Raw genomic sequence first — 17,248 nt, 5'->3', positions numbered from 1 at the left:
ATGGGGGCTCAAGGGGCGCCAAGCATACCAGGATGGGGGCTCAAGGGGCGCCAAGCATACCAGGATGGGGGTGAGGGCCACGTATACCAGGAAGGAGGGGCCATACATACTAGGATGGAGGATATTAACAGAATTGGGGGACATTACCCCAATACCAGTGTCAGCAGCAGACTCCCTCCACTATAACAGGGCATCATGACCACATTTTTTGCTTAAATATTTTTTTTCCTATTTTCCTCCTCTAAAACCTAGGTGCGTCTTATGGTCCGAAAAATATGGTATACAGTATACAGTTTTTTATATTTTACTACTTTTGCACAAAAAACATTAGAATATGAAGATAAAAACACAAATAATTTAAGAGCCATAATGTATATTTTTCTAATTATAGAAAGGTGTGAGATGTTTTTTAGTGGGATAGTAGGTTGACATACTTACTGGTACCATTTTTCAATCATGTTTTTTTTTCTTGCTTAACCCATTCACAACATCCGCCGTATATATACAACGTATGTCGGAAGTAGGTGTATGGAGCGGGCTTCCGTAGCGAGCCCACTTCATACCTGGCTGTGTATTACAGCCAGGACCTGCTGCTAACAACTGCGGGTGGAGCATTGCTCTGCCCGCGAGTGTTAATTTGTGAAATACCGCTGTCAATCTCTGACACCGGCAATTAACTCTGCCGATCAGCACACCCGTGACGTGATCGCGGGTCACCGATGGGTTGTCAGGACAGCCAGGGGTCAGTTAATAACCCCAGTCCCTGTCAATACGGAGCTCCTTTGAAACCCTGCCTGTGGCCGGGCTTCAAAGGAGACTGTGATTTTGGCTATATGCAGTAATGATGCAGCATCGCTGCATGTAGCACAAGCGATCGGACGATCGCATCTTCCAAGTCTCTAAGGGGGCTAACAAAAAACAAAAAACCTAAAAGTTCAAATCACCCTCCTTTCCACTGATTGAAAATAAAGATGTTAAAATTAAAATACACGTATTTGGTATCGTCGCAATCAGAAAAGCCTGATCAATGTATGAAAACAATTAACCCGATCGGCAAACACTGTAAAAGGAAAACAATTCAACACCAGCAAAATTAAAGGGGTTGTACACTACTTTATATTACCCCCCCCCCACCATGTATCCCACTGGGGCCCCTAAGGATTTTTGTAAATACCTTGTGTTGCAGATACTGCCTGTGAGCGGCGCTATCACTGGCCGCTCACAGGCATCACGTGACCCCCGGCTGCAGCCGGCGCTGACATCCACTGACGTCACAAGTGCTGGCAGCAGCCGGGGGTCTCTGTCTTCTGCATTCCACGGTGGATGCCAGGCTGTGGGCGGGGTTACCCCCCCGCGTCACACCCAGCATCCACCGCGCAGGGTCACGTGATGCCTGTGAGCGGCCACCGATAGCGCCGCTCACAGGAATTATCCGCAACAGAAGGTATTTACAAGAAGTCTTAGGGGCCCCCGGGGGGGGGGAGGGGGAGGGGGAATATAAAGTAGTGTACAACTTCTTTAAGTTTTGAGGGGTTTTTGACGCAGTTCCCCAAAAAATGCTGTAACAAGCGATCAGTCACATCTATCCCGAAATGGCACTAATAAAAACATAGTCTTGTCCAGCAAAAAAATAAGCCATCACACAGCTCCATCGGCCGAAAAATAAAAAAATGTTATGGGTCTCGAAAAATGAGACAAAAATGACAATTGTGGTTTTATTTTTCACAATTTCACTGCACTTGGAATTTTTTTCCCGTTTTCCAGTACACTATGTGGTAAAATGAATGATGTCATTCAAAATTACAACTCATCCTGCAAAAAACAAGCCCTCATATGTCTATGTGGACAGAAAAAAATAGAATTAGACTTACCGGTAATTCGATTTCTAATAACCACCACGACAGCACCAAAGGAGGATGTCACCCCACCCTAATAGGGACAGGAAACACAAAGAGGTTAAATAGCCCCTCCCACATCCTCCCTCCAGTGTTTTATAAAAGGACCACACAAGTATGGATGCTTCAAATTATATTTATTCAAATTAAATGATTGGCTAACCAAGCCTGGGAGGGAATTACCAGTGCTGTCGTGGTGGTTATTAGAAATCGAATTACCGGTAAGTCTAATTCTATTTTCTCCAATAACCCCACGACAGCACCAAAGGAGGAGTACCAAAGACTCATGTTTAGGGAGGGACAATGGCCTGAAGCACTTTCCGCCCAAAGGCCAAGTCTTTAATGGACATTAAGTTTAGTTTGTAATGCTTGGTGAAGGTATGGACCGAAGACCATGTAGCTGCTTTGCATATCTGCTCGAGGGAAGCGCTAGCCTTTTCTGCCCAGGAGACGGACATGGCTCTAGTAGAGTGTGCTTTCAGTTTCTCTGGTGGTGAGAGATTTTGGATCTGATATGATTCCACGATTGCTTTCTTGATCCAAGTAGCGATGGTAACTTTTGAGACCTTTTTCCCCCTGTTCTGACCAAATGGCTGAATAAAGAGGTTCTGATCTTTTCTCCAGGACTCTGTCCTCTGGAGGTAGTGAAGAACAACCCGTCTTACATCCAAAGTATGGTATTCTTCTCTTTTATTTTTTGGGTCTTGACAGAAGGAAGGCAGAATTATCTCCTGAGACCTATGAAAGTCTGAGACTACCTTTGGTAAGAAAGATGGGTCCAATTGTAGAATAATCCTATCATCCAGGATTCTCAGATATGGATCATTTACTGAGAAGGCTTGGATTTCTCCCACTCTCCTGGCAGTGGTAATTGCTATTAGAAATGTTGTTTTCCAAGCTAATTTATCCAGCTCTATTGAGGCCAAAGGATCAAATGGTGGTAGTGTCAGACCTTTAAGGACAATATTAAGATCCCAGGAGGGAACGTGGTTAATTATTCTGGGACGCAGACGAGTAGCTGCTGTCATGAACCTTTTTACCCATCGGTGTTCGGCAAGGCTCTGGTCGAAGTAGATACTCAGTGAAGCAATCTGAACTTTGAGGGTGCTGGGTCTAAGACGCTTCTCCAGCCCTTCTTGTAGAAAATCCAAGATCTGGTACATTTGGTTTATACCATGCTAGGAAGGTCTTCCATATCTTGCTGTATATGGAGTTTGTGATTTGTTTCCTACTTTTTTGTAGGGTATGAATTACTCGGTCTGAGAGCCCTCTAGCCTTCAGGATTGTGAATTCAGAAGCCAGGCTAGATGGAGGTTCTCTGGGTCTGGATGGAGTATTGCACCCTGATGGAGAAGGTTTCTGATTGCTGGTAGAATGAGGGGTCCCTCTATGCTTAAATTGTTTAGTGCACATAACCAACTTCTTTTGGGCCAACGCGGGGCTATCAAGATTATCTTGACCTCCTCGGTCCTTACTTTCTGTAAGGTTCTGGGTAGCAATGGAATTGGGGGAAAGGCGTAAGCCAGATGGAAACGCCATGGGTGAGCGAATGCATCTATCCCCAGGCATGCGTCGTCTGGATCTAGGGAGAAGTATTTTTCTGCCTTGGTGTTCTGGCGTCTTGCAAAGAGGTCCACCTCCAGACGACCCCATCGTTTGGTCAGCATGTGGAAAATGTCTGAGTCCAGCTCCCATTCTCCCGGATGGATATTCCTTCGGCTCAGAAAGTCGGCTTGGGTGTTGTCTGAGCCTTTTATGTGCAACCCTGATAAGGAACGAAGATGTCCTTCTGCCCAGAAGAATATTCTTGCCGAGATACTCTTTAGATTCTCGCACCTTGTGATCCCTTGATGAGATAGATGAGCTACGGTAGTCATGTTGTCTGAGTAGACTTTTACGTGTTTGCCCGTAATGATTGGAGCCGATATCTTGAGTGCTTCCTCCACTGCCTTTAATTCGCGGAAGTTGGAGGATTTCTTGCTGGTCTCTTTTGTCCAGACCCCCTGGAAGGGGGTTTGAGCAACAACGGCTCCCCATCCTGTTTTGCTGACATCTACCGTGACTGTTACCAGAGGGAACTGAGACCATGGAACCCCTATTCTTAGGTTCCTTGGGTTGAGTCACCATGATAGGGATGTTTTCACATAATGAGGGATCCTGATCTTCCTGTCTAGTGAGTTTGGGGATCCGACCCACTGCGCAAGAATGCGAGTCTGCAAAACTCTGGTGTGAGCCTGAGCCCAGGCTACAGATTGAATGCAGGCTGTCATGGAGCCGAGGGTTGACATGGCAGACCTTAGGGACACTCTGTTCAGGGTCTTTAGATTCGATATCTTGGACCTCAAGAGTATCTGTTTGTCCTTTGGTAGGAAGGAGGTTTGTCTGGCGGAATCTAGTAGAACCCCCAGGAACGTTTTTTCTGAGGCAGGGACCAGGTCTGACTTTTGATGATTTATCAACCACTCTAGGGTGGTCAGGATCTGGATTGTTCTTTGCAGACCTTTCTGGAGTGATTCTACCGAGGGACTTACTAGTAAGAAGTCGTCGAGGTAGGGAATGATGTAGATTTTCTCTTTCCTGATTGAAGCCACTACTTCTGACATAATTTTGGTGAATATTCTTGGTGCTGAAGATATCCCGAACAGCAATAAGTTGAATTGGAAGTGTAACGTCTGATCCTCTTGAACCACTGCAAACCTTAGAAATTTTCGGTATGTTGGATGTATAGGGACGTGATAGTATGCGTCCTGTAAGTCTATGGTTGCCATCATATACCCCTGCCCTATTAAGGGAACTGCTGATTTGATGGACTCCATCTTGAATCTTCGGTAGACAATGTACTGGTTTAAGGGTTTCAGATTTATTATTATTCTGTATGTGCCGTTTGGTTTCTTTATCAAAAACAGGCGTGAATAGTGGCCTGTGTATCTTTCCGTTTTTGGAACTGGTGAAATAGCCCCCAAGGATAGTAGGTCTTTTAGGCCGGACATCAGAACGGTTTTTAATCTTGGAGATGTTAGATGAGTTATCCTTACTCTTTTGGGAGGATATGAGGAGAATTCGATCTTTACCCCTTCTTGAATTACATTTAAGACCCATTGACTGGAGCAGATCTTTTGCCATTGGGGAAAGTATTTCATGATTCGTCCCCCCACTGCACTGGCGTCACCGCTTCTGTTGTCGTTGTCCTTTTGGGGAAAAAATATTCCTATCTTTACCCCCTTTGGGGTAGCTCCATCGACCGGATTTGCCCTCCCCCCTGTATTGGGGATTCTGTTCCCGAGGGGGGCGAAAGGGGGTCTTCTTATATAGTGTCTGGGTTCAGGCAAGGATTTCTTTTTGTCAGCCGCCTTTTCCAGAAGGTCGTCAAGGGCCTGGCCAAACATATATTCTCCCTTGAAGGGAATAGAACAAAGTTTTAATTTTAGAGGCCACATCACCGCTCCACGATTTCAGCCATAGTGCTCGCCTTGTGGAGTTTGACAGGGCTGCTGCCCTGGCGGTTACCCTCACGGACTCTGCTGAAGCATCCGCCAGGAAGTCTGTGACTTTCTGCAGTAAAGGTAGGGAAGCTTGTATCTCCTCTCTGGATGTGCCCATAGCCAGGTGTTCTTCAAGCTGGTTGAGCCATCTTGACATGGACCGTGCAACGCATGTGGAAACTACATTTGTGTTCATAAGGACTGCTGATGTCTCCCAGGATTTCTTGAGAAGGCTGTCCATCGTACGGTCCAGAGGATCTTTTAGTTGGGAGGAATCTTCGAATGGCAATACTGTTTTTATAGCTACTCTTGCCACTTGAATGTCGACCTTAGATATCTCGGTCCAACATTTTGCGGTTTCTTCATCTACGGGAAACCTATTTTTCATTTCTGCTGGTGTATTCAGCCGTCTTTCAGGGTTTCCCCATTCGTACAGGATTAGATCAGATTGTATCGGGAACACCATCCTTTTCTTTGAACGGAGACCACCGAACATCTCTTCCTGGACTGATCTAGTGGGCTTCACTTCTTCCACTTCCATCGTTCTTCTTACTGCTGAGAGGAGGTCTTCCATAAATTCCATTGAAAAATAATATTTTTTATTTTCCGGACCTTCCTCTGCAGAACTAAGTTCACCTTCCTCTGTAGGGTCTTCTGGAAGGAATGTCTCATCCTGGGAGTCCGAGTCTCCTCTTTCTTCCAGGGAAATTTTCCTCTTTTTTGCCTTTGGAGGCGAATCAGAAGTGGATCGGGAAAAGGAGGCCAATGAAGATTGAATCTCCTGCCGGACTATCCCTTTGATTTCGTCCATAAGGGACGGCTGCTCTTCCCTCATAATCTTTTCTGTGCATTTCTGGCATAAATATTTTTTGCTGGAAGAAGACAGTTTTTTTGAACATATCGCACACTTCCGGCTAGATTTATTTCCTGGTGCAGGATCCTTGTCCCCCTAAAAAAGAGGGAGAAGGGTAATTAAATATTAATTCTAACCTGCACCTAGGAAAGGACCCCCAGTGCCAGACTTACTGGGACTGGAATCGCGCTGGGCTCCGCAGACATGGCAAAGATAGACTTCTGACATCCAATGTAGCAAACAAATGGATTAGGTCCTACCTTAGCTGTCTTCAGTCCAGGGCTGTTATATAGGCGACTGGACTCAGCGCTCCTCCCCTTCCCTGGGGAGGGGGGTGGTGTAGCTCCTCCCCCTGGGTCCAATTTGGTGAAGCAGGAACACCAGCGATCACCTGCGGGGTTATTCACCTCTTTTTTTTTTTGTACAGACCGGAAGTGACGTCAGGGACCCATTTCCAGTGTCCCACGCAACTTTCCGGCCGCTTCCTGATTTTTGCGTTCCAGGGTGGAACGCATACCGGAAGTGACGTCTCCCGGCGGTCCGTGTCACTTCCGGGATTCCACACGTGGCGCTCCGCTACGGAGACCGCCGGAGGCCGCTTAGAGGGGGGAGAGGAGCAGGGCTGGAGAGCTCGAGGAGGCCTCCAGCCCGGCACCCACCGGACCTTACCCGTAGGCGCGGACACGGTGGGGACAGAAGTCCCGAGTCCAGAGGAGACGGGAGCAGCATCAGGGAAGGGGGAGAAAACTGCCCGGTCCCAGCTGCCCGGCTTAAACAGGTATGTCAGGTGTCTGCCGCCGGCACAGAGCACCCTGGATGACCTCTTCATCCCAATAGGGACAGGAAAAACACTGGAGGGAGGATGTGGGAGGGGCTATTAAACCTCTTTGTGTTTCCTGTCCCTATTAGGGTGGGGTGACATCCTCCTTTGGTGCGGTCGTTTGGTGCTGTCGTGGAGTTATTGGAGAAATAAGAGTTATGGCTCTGGGAAGAAAAGGAAAAAACGAAAACGCAAAAATGGAAATTGGCCCCGGCGTGAAGGGGTTATAGGGTTCACCAAGTAGATGAACATCATGATCAATTTATTGCTTGGGTTGTTGCAAACATGGCAAAACTAATGGATTTTTTCATGAAGCAAATTTTAAAGTGCACTTTTTTAGGGGGTGGGTGGGGGGGTTTTGGGTGTTACCTTTTCAATCCCACACGGGGTACTGTGAGGTCGATAGATCATATAGGGTACTTCTGTGCCAAAGTATTATTCTGTCAGTTTAAAACACACAGACAGCCTAATTTTACCCCGACATGGCCTAGGTGTCCCACGATGGCAGCCATGGGGGGCTTTATTAGGCTCCCAGCTGCCATAACAAGCCATCTGCAATGGGGTGACAATTGCAGAAAGGGCATAGCTGTGTAGCGCCGCTCTGCGCCAGCCACTGCTGCTCCATGCACCTGTGAAATTACTATAATGAAAATGTACATAGTGGGACTAACACTCAAGTAGAATACACAACAGCAAGGGATCATTAACCCCTTAAGGACAGAGACAATTATGTCCTTAACCCTTTCATGACCGGAGCATTTTCCGTTTTTGAATTTTAGTTTTTTGCTTTCTTTGTTCCATGAGCCATAACTTATTTATTTTTAGGTCAATATGGCCATGTGAGGGCTTATTTTTTGCGGAACAAGTTGTACTTTTGAACGACATCACTGGTTTTATCATATTGTGTACTGGAAGACTGGAAAAAAATCCAAGTGCGGTGAAACTGCAAAAAAAAGTGCAATGCCACAGTTGTTTTGGTTTGCTTTTTTTACCACGTTCACTGAATGCTAAAACTGACCTGCCATTATTATTCCCCAGGTTATTACGAGTTCGTAGATGCCAAACATGTATAGGTTCTTTTTAAATTAAGTGGTGGAAAAAAAATTCAAAAGTTTGGTAAAAAAAAAAAAAAATGGTGCCATTTTCCGAGACCTGTAGCATCTCCATTTTTCAGGATCTGGGGCGGGGTGTGGGCTTATTTTTTGTGCGCCGTGCTGACACCATTTTGAGGTAGATACGATCTTTTGATCGCCCGCTATTGCAATGTTGCGGCGACAAAAAAAAAATAATGTAATTCTGGCATTTAGAATTTTTTTCTCCTTACGCCGTTTACCGGTTGGATTAATTATTTTTTTATCTTGATAGATCGGGCGATTCTGAACGCGGCAATAGCAAATATGTGTATTTGTTTTTTTATTGTTTTATTTTAAATGGGGTGAAAGGGGGGTGATTTAAACTTATATATTTTTTTTACTTTTTGCTTGCTTCAATAGTGTCCATGGGAGACTAGATGCAGCACTTGCCTGATCGGCTCTGCTACATACAGGCGATGAGCAGATTGACAGCAGCATTTAACTAGTTAACAGCTGCGGGTGGATCGCGATTCCACCCGCGGCTGTTGCAGGCACATGTCAGCTGTAAGAATCAGCTGACATGTGCCCGGTTTAGTGCGGGCTCACCGCCGGAGCCCGCGCTGAACCGAGGGTTATGACATGGTACGTACTATTACGTACCATGTCAAATTTTACAATTTTGACCAGTGTCACTTTGAGGTAATAACTCAAATACTTCAACGGATCCTACTGATTCTGAGATTGTTTTTTCGTGACTCCATGATAGTGAAAATTCCTTTGATATGACTTGTGAAAAAAAAAAAATGGAAATTTGGCGAAAATTTAGCAATTTTCAAACTTTGAATTTTCATGCCCTTAAATCAGAGAGATATGTCACACAAAATAGTTAATAAATAACATTTCCCACATGTCTACTTTACATCAGCACAATTTTGGATTTTCTTGTTACGAAGTTAAGGGTTAAACGTTGACCAGTGATTTTTCATTTTTTCAACATAATTTACAAAACCATATTTTTATTTATTTATTTTTTTTAGGGTCTACATCACATTTGAAGTGACTTTGAGGGTTCTATATGACAGAAAATACCCCAAAGTGACACCATTCTAAAAACTGCACCCCTCAAGGTGCTCAAAACAAAGAAGTTTATTTATTAACCCTTCACATACTTCACAGGAACTGAAGTAACGTGGAAGGAAAAAATTAACTTTTTTTTTTTAAACAAAATGTTACTTCAGACGCAATTTTTTTATTTTCACAAGGATAACAAGAGAAAATGGAACACAAAATGTGTGCAATTTCTCCTGGGCACGCCGATACCCCATATATGGGGGAAAACCACTGTTTGGGCGTACGGCAGGGTTCGAAGGGAAGGAGCGCCATTTGACATTTTGAATGTAAAATTTGCTTGAAAAATTAGTGGACACCATGTCCCGTTTGGGGAGCCCCTAATGTGCCTAAACAGTGGAAACACCCACAAGTGATCGCATTTTGGAAATTAGATCCCTCAGGGAACTTATCTAAATGTGTGGTGAGCATCTTGAACCCCCAAGTGCTTCACAGAAGTTTATAACATTGAGCCATAAAAATAAAATTTTTACATTTTTCCCACAAAAATGTTTTTCTGCCCCCAATTTTGCATTTTCATAAGGGTAAGAGGAGAAATTGCCCCATACCATTTGTTGTGCAATTCCTTCGGCAGGGTTTGGAAGGGAAGGAGCGCCATTTCACTTTTTGAATGTAAAATTTGCTTGAATAATTAGCGGAAGCCATGTCGCATTTGGGAAGCCCCTGATGTGCCTAAACAGTTGAAACCCCCCACAAGTGACCCCATTTTGGAGTCTAGACCCCCCAGGGAACTTATCTAGATGTGTGGTGAGCACCTTGAACCACCAGGTGCTTCACAGAAGTTTATAACGTAGAGTGGTGAAATTAAGAAATCTAATTTTTTTTCCACAAAAATGTACTTTTAGCCCCAATTTTTTTTATTTTCTCAAGGGTAACAGGAGAAAATGGACCCCAAAATTTGTTGTGCAATTGCTCCCGAGTACGGACATACCCCATATGTAGGGGAAAACTATTGTTTGGGCGCACGGCAAAGCTTGGAAAGGAAGGAGTGGGAGCGCAGAATTGACTGGATTTTATTTGAAGGGACAGGAGCCATATCGCTTTTCCAGAGTCTTTGTTTTACCAGTAATGTGGGACCCCCTATAGTTCTAGTGACAGATGATGGACCTGAGAGGCAGCTGGTTTTGTGTGGGATAAATTAGGGGTTTTATTGGTAACATTTTGGGGTACATAATTTGCGATTGCTTCCAGAATAAGACTGGATCGACAGTCTACGTTGAGCACTTACATCGAAGTTTCCGTTTAAATCCCACAAAAAATGAGATTCAGGTGAAAACCCAAACGGAACCACCCACTACAAAGAGGCAGACGGAGACACTTTGTCAAGACTGACAATGGTATTTAAGGGGTTAATCGGCCCCGATCGGATTCAAAACCGGCCGGGGCTGATACTGTCATATACAGCTGAAACCCGCAGGAGTCGCCGCCGGGCAGCGCTATACACTTCTGCGTCAGCGACGCATTTTCATGGCGCTGAGGCATTAGTACCCTTAATGACCGCCGTAAAAATGCGTTACAGCGGTCGTTAAGGGGTTAAACAGAACATGTCTTATTACATGCATCAATAAAAATAATTTGATTTATAAGTCATCATTTCCAGCAGGCTGTACAATGGGTTTTAGGGCACAGCTAGAGTGGTTTGCAAAGTATTCACCCCCTTTTGTAATCAGATTTGTGTGGGATGCATCAGCACTAAATAGTGTTAAGTTGATGAAGTGACAAATATAGACATCAATTAAATTGGCATGTGCATACAGTCATCCCTTTTGCAATGAAGCCCCTAAAAAAAAATCAGGTACAAGCAATTACCTTCATAAGTTACATTCTTAGTGAAAGGAAGTCCACCTTTGTGCAATCTAAGTGTCACATGGTCCATCAGTATACACATATTTTCTAAAAGGCCACACAGGCTGCAACACCATTAAACAAGAGGCACCACTAACCAAATAACACCTTGAAGACTAAAGAGATCTCCAAACAAGTCAGGGACAAAGTTTTTGAGAAGTACAAGTCTGGGCTGGGTTATCAGGACTGGAGTAGGTCCATAAGACCACAATAAGCCATACACTCCATAGAGGGTGGCCTTTATGGAAGAGTGGGCAAAAGAAAGCCTTTACTTACACAAAAATTGAAAGGCTCATTTTGAGTTTGCCAAAAGACATGTGTTTGAATCTCCCCAAATATATGGAGGAAGGTGCTGTGGTCAGAGGAGACCAAAATTTTACTTTTTGGCCACCAAGGTAAACGCTATGTCTGGCACCAAACAAACAAAGCTCATCATCCCAAGAACACCATCCCCACAGTGAAACATGGTGGTTGCAGCATCATGCTACAGAGATGTTTTTTTGGCAGCAGGAACAGAGAAAATGGTCCGAGTCGAGGGGAAGATGAATGGTGCGAAATGCAGGGATATTCAGGAGCAAAACCTGTTACAGTCTGACAGTAATTTGAGACTGGGACAGAGGTTTACCTCCCAACAAGATAATGACCCAAAGCAACACTTGAGTGGTTTAAGGGGAAAGGTGTAAATGTTTTGGAGTTGCCTAGTCAAAGCCAAGAGCTTAATCCAATTGAGAATCAATGGTCAGACTTGAAGATTGCTGTTCACTAGAGGAAACCATCTAACTGGAAGGAGATGGAGCAGCTTTGCCTTGAGGATGGGCAAAAATCCCAGTGGCAAGATGTGGAAAGCTCATAGAGACTTATCCAAAGGGATTTGCAGCTATAATTACTGCAAAAGGAGGCTCTAAAAATACTAACTTTAGGGGAGTGAATAGTTTTGCACACTGAAGTTTTCCGTTATGTCCTATTTGTTGTTAGCTTCACATTAAAAAGAAAACCAAATGTCCACAGTTGTATGTATGCACTTTACATGGGGGGCCCCCTTGAAGAAGCGTGGCGAAACTCCATGATAGGGGTGACACATGCTGATTTTACGATACCAATGCAAGTACAAATATACCTCAATATGGAGATATATATATATATATATATATATATATATATATATATATATATATATATATATATATATATATATATATATATATATATATACACATATATACACACACACACACACACACCTCAATATGACTGCTTAAAACTAACTCTACATAGCAGAGACCTTTGGGGTACATACGCACTTGTACTTCTTTACCTTATTACCATATGAAGCTCTGCATGAAGTAAATTATTCTCACTATCAGCCATTTTTTCCAATATACCTAAATGTAATTTGTTTCCATATAGTTATGGCATGATGTCTGTATGTTACAATTTGGTATTCCCTGCATATTTTAAAATTCTCAATTAGCTTATGTGCTTTTTTAACCAGAGATCAAATAGCTTAGGTAATGTTTTGCTATGTTCTTTACATGAACTGATGCAAAACCTAAAAAAAAAAAAAAAAAAAAAAAAAGAGTGAAATTCCAGGTTGTGAGGTGGTAAAACACAGAAATCGCCAAGAGAGGGTGGGGGCAAAGTACTTTCGCCAGCCACTGTACATTCAATCTGATAAATGTGCATGTTGGTATAAGAGTACGAGTCGGCTCCTCTACATTCACACATGGCTCTGATGTAATGGCCGCGAGGATGACAATGGATTCCAGAGCAGTGTCAGAACTAGCGGAAAGTGTAAGATATCATGTAAAGTGGACTTGTCTGCTCTCCTGATATATTCATTTTAGTAAATCACTGCATCCTCCTAAAAAATTCTGGAGCATCCTTTGTACGGATCCTCCGACATACGTCCTGGAAATGCAAGAATAAATTGACAACGGGGTTTTATCAGCTGGGGGCAGTCTCCACAGTCTGACTCGGCCCGATCAATGCTAACCTTGTCAGACTGTTCAGGGACACACCATACTCATGGGAGGAAGAGTTACACATTTCCAAGAGGCATAACCGGGGAACAACAGATTTCTTTGAAAAGCCGCTCCAGGATTGCTCATTCTTAGGGGAATACCATAGTTTAATAAAGCAGACATGTCAGGATGGTGGCAGCTCTTTAACATTTTTTAACTGACTGTAAACTACAACTGTTGGAAATCCCGCTGACATCAGCACTGGGTTCTGTTAGTGTGACATCACCACATTGAATCTGGTACTTGTTCTACACATCTTTCACCTGGACTCTAAGCTTCACATATGTTAACCACTTGTTGCTGTCTGAGCCTTTTCCTGACAACAGTTCTGACACGGCTAAACTACAGCCACTAATCTCAGACTACACTGCGAACAGCAACCTGTGAATACAGCAAAGATCAGATCCTTGCACATGGGTTAAAGTGGATCTATCACCAGATTTCATGATACACACTGAATAAATTACTAAACTTATCTCATAGACCCGATGAGCCTGGTGCACGTACATTGCAAATCAATTTCAGAATGGCTGTATAATTCACTGATGTTATGACACAACAGCCATTCAGTGGCTGCTTCACTTACTTCCTTTGGATGAAACTTACATCTAGAAGATGAGAGCTGATGCTGCTCTCTGACCACCTCCCGATGCCAGTTATGTCCAAAGAAAGTGAAGTGGCCGCTGGTTGGCTGCAGGGCTCACGTGGCATGACATGACCACACTAGCCCCAAGAGTGCAGACTTCCATAAAACGGGACCGGGAGGAGAGTATAGGCTGTGTTTAATCTACATGGGGGAGTATGGCAATTGAGAAGGGGCTGTCCGAGTAGTGGATAACGTCTTTAAGTGATATTTGTAATTCTTGACGTGTATAACTTTGCCAACATCTGTCCAGTGCACTGGTGATTAAATTACATAACGTGCGTGCGGCGTGCGAGCGGTTTGCGTACCACTAAACAGAATAGGACCTGAGCAGGGGCAGCTAGGAAATAATGACCAAGTATAAAAGTGAGTATAAATGAGAATTTCATTATTTAGCTACCCTTGAGTACCAATGCCATGTTAATACAACACAAAGACTTTTTATTGCAAGTAGATAAAGATGACAATGCAGCCCTCAGACTAAGCCAGAGGTGCACAACCTTTTTTTAAATGGTACAGTACTACTAGTAGCATACACCCCCTTTGTCCAGACTTTGTGACCGATTTTCCGTTCCACCATATTCTATGCATACTAGGCATCTTTTATAAAAAGTCCACCCCCAGAGAAGACTACTTTTCAGTGCAGTTTTGGTGGTTTCTCTCACTGTTTGTGTTTTTACATCTGGCAGACGGAGCAGGAATGTGACAGACTCCTCCTGACCTGACCGAGGACTAACAATGCTTCTGACTAAGTCATCAGTTTCTGTGCATCACAGAGTGTTATGGAGCAGGGGCCTCTCCTCCTGGGCTCTCCGTGATTGTGCAACCAAGATCAACTCTGTCTACCGTCTGTTAATAAAGAGCCTGTACACTGAGGGTCATAGAGGGGCTCTCAGTCAATGTATTTCATAGCTGCTCATTCACGTCTATGGATGCAGCATAGTACTTCATCTCTTGTAATGTGAATATGCTAGTACCTTCCTTCAGGCTTGGCATACTGTTTGCCTCTGACATTGCGGGGCCTTGTAAGTGTTAATGTCCTAGGGTCTACCAAGCACTAGAGGTGCCCAGAATGGGCAGAGACATGAAAGCCATGGAGAACCAGACTGGATGCCGGACCAGGACAAGGAAATGCTCATCTATGTTTGTAACGCATCCTAAGGACACGCCATGAATGTCTGAGATGGGAATACCCTTTAACTTGCAAAGGTTTCATCTTCATGAGATCAAAGATTGCAGAAGGGACTGCACAGTATGAATCAATCATCAGAACTAAGAGGGTCCAGTTTTGTGATACTCCATACCTGCCACCAAGTGCAATAAGGAGCCCATACACCTTACATAGCTGTCAGCGAGGGCTCATTTAACCAACATCTATCCCTCTAACCCCCAAACGCTTAGTTCAGATAGTGGTTGTAAAACTAGGGCCAGTGATGTCTGCAAATTGCGTGACTCGTTCTGTGTGGCCATCCGCACGGTGGACGAGCGCAGGAGCGCCCTGCTATTTATGCACCACCACAGATGCACGATAGGCTCAGGAAAGAGTGCCTTTCCATTTTCCTCAATAGGGAGGAATTAGCCGCTGTCAGACAGTTGTAGAGGTGGCTTATCATTAAGGAGAACAAAAAAATAATAAATGTTGCATATAGAAATGCGAGATCACTGTAGAAATGATATGGACAGTCCCAGCAAAAAACGGCAGATTTGGCTGAAGCTTGTGTAATATAATATGTTTAATGTATATGTGTTTTATAAGAGGGGCATGCGCATTGTATAAAAAATAATTCACATTACTGATAGGAAACAGTGGCAAGTTCACCGATATAAAGATCATCATGTGCTCTGATAAGCGCCATGGTCTTAGAAGGGTTAAATAACAGGCTCGGGGCAGGAGCTGCCAAGTCTGACCCTGCCCTCTGCTGTACCAGCGGCACATCCTTCTCAGGACCCAGATGCAGCACTGGGGGCTGGTGGTCTGTAGTGCCAGCAGGTCTGGAGGTGACTTGGGATACAATCATAGAAGAAATAGAGCTAAAGCCATTTTCAAATGATTCAAAGATTAAACATTATAGGATATAAAGTCATCTGAAACCTCCAAGTTCCCCTTGAGTCACGTTTTGTCTTAATGTTTCACGCTTAGATCCTCTTTCTGGAAAAGCTAATAAGTAGCCAGTGTCATAGCAGCCATTGGAGCCATCACCCAGCTTTACCAAACCTCAGAACGGCAATGATGGGGTACTCTACAACTACGGGTCTAATAGTGCGCCTGTCAGTGGGGTGCTTTAATGTGGAAAACAAAAAAAAACACATCTAAATTGTATCATCGCATCGTTAAGAGTCCATATAATATAATGATGGTGGCTCGTAACCTGCAGAGGGAACGTTGGGCACCAAGTGTCTAAACCCCCGCATGGCCCACAACAGTCAGGGCGCCACACATCTCCGACCACACAAAACAGAAAAATTACTCATTCTTAATGTGAAAAATTAGCAAAACAAACTGTGTATTAGGGTATCGCCAAAATGACGACGGCCACATCCATATAAGAGGTAAGACACAAACAACAGTGTGCGGTGCAAGACGCAATAATGGCGCAACTTGTGCTTTTTCTCTTTCCCCTCAGAAAGTTAATAAGAATGACACGTACCCCGATACGGTGGTGCAGGTCACGGATATAGGTGCACAGGGGTCGTATCTTTAGATCTCAGGCAGTGGAATATCCAGAGGACACACAGATGGAGCACTTACCGGGAGGTGAGAGGGCAGGGGTTGTAGTAGCAGTGAGCAGCCTCCCCCACACTCCTGCTACCTGCACAGCACTAATCCCAGGATGCACACAAGCATGAGCCACTACCAGGCGAAACCCATTACTCACACTGACGACTTACAGTCCAATCACAGCCGACTACTCTGGAAGCAGAAACCACAACGTGTCCCTTTAAGATGCTGCCCCCTCAGCACCGCACTAATCCCCGCATCACAGCGCCACCTACCTGCCACCCTCTTACAGACGGGGAGCCCTGTATACAGTCCTCACACTTCCGTTCCCCTGGGAATATAGGGGTCTCTCCAGCACTTCCGCTTCCGGTGACCACTCGCCCTGAAGTTTTCTAAATATAACCTCGGACTGTTGGAGTGCTGGAAGGCGAGACTGTTGGGCAGGCGGGGGTGCAGTGTCTGAGCGCAGTGTGCACCCCTCCTCCTCGGTGTGATGGAACGCTCCCATAGGGCATTGTGCAATGTCAGGCTACATCCACAGTTACCGTAATTACTGTAGTATCACTTATGCAATGCACTGTGAGTAATTGGTGCTTTACCCCAGCGCTCAGCCTGACTAGTACTACCTGTTCTGCTGCTCGGTGTGGTCAGCACTCCTATTTGTCATCGCATGATACTGCATGTACTGGTAGCCTAGGTAACACCTAGGAGGCGAAAGGTCTACCCTAAAGCAAAAGTGGCACAGCAGCCAAAAATGGGTATTACTGTG

General features: G+C 44.5%; 1 protein-coding gene across 3 annotated transcripts in view; it reads right to left on the bottom strand.

The window, feature by feature from the left end:
* Positions 1 to 17,038, bottom strand: part of SNX21 (sorting nexin family member 21) — a 28,616-nt gene extending 11,578 nt beyond the window's left edge. The window contains exon 1 of one of the 3 annotated variants that reach the window (XM_073683894.1): positions 16,755 to 17,038. The gene's annotated coding sequence lies outside the window, so the exon portion shown is untranslated. Of the gene's footprint in view, positions 1 to 16,636 lie in introns of all 3 variants that reach the window. The other 2 variants (XM_073683895.1, XM_073683896.1) reach the window with 2 other exon arrangements.
* Positions 17,039 to 17,248: the final 210 nt, after the last annotated feature.

This window comes from Phyllobates terribilis, unplaced genomic scaffold (genome assembly GCF_046119375.1).
Source record: "Phyllobates terribilis strain yellow unplaced genomic scaffold, ASM4611937v1 Scaffold_5__5_contigs__length_657084704, whole genome shotgun sequence".
NCBI lineage: Eukaryota > Metazoa > Chordata > Amphibia > Anura > Dendrobatidae > Phyllobates > Phyllobates terribilis.
The sequence above is the reverse complement of the archived record's forward strand: the minus strand, read 5'-3'. Positions and strand labels throughout refer to the sequence as shown.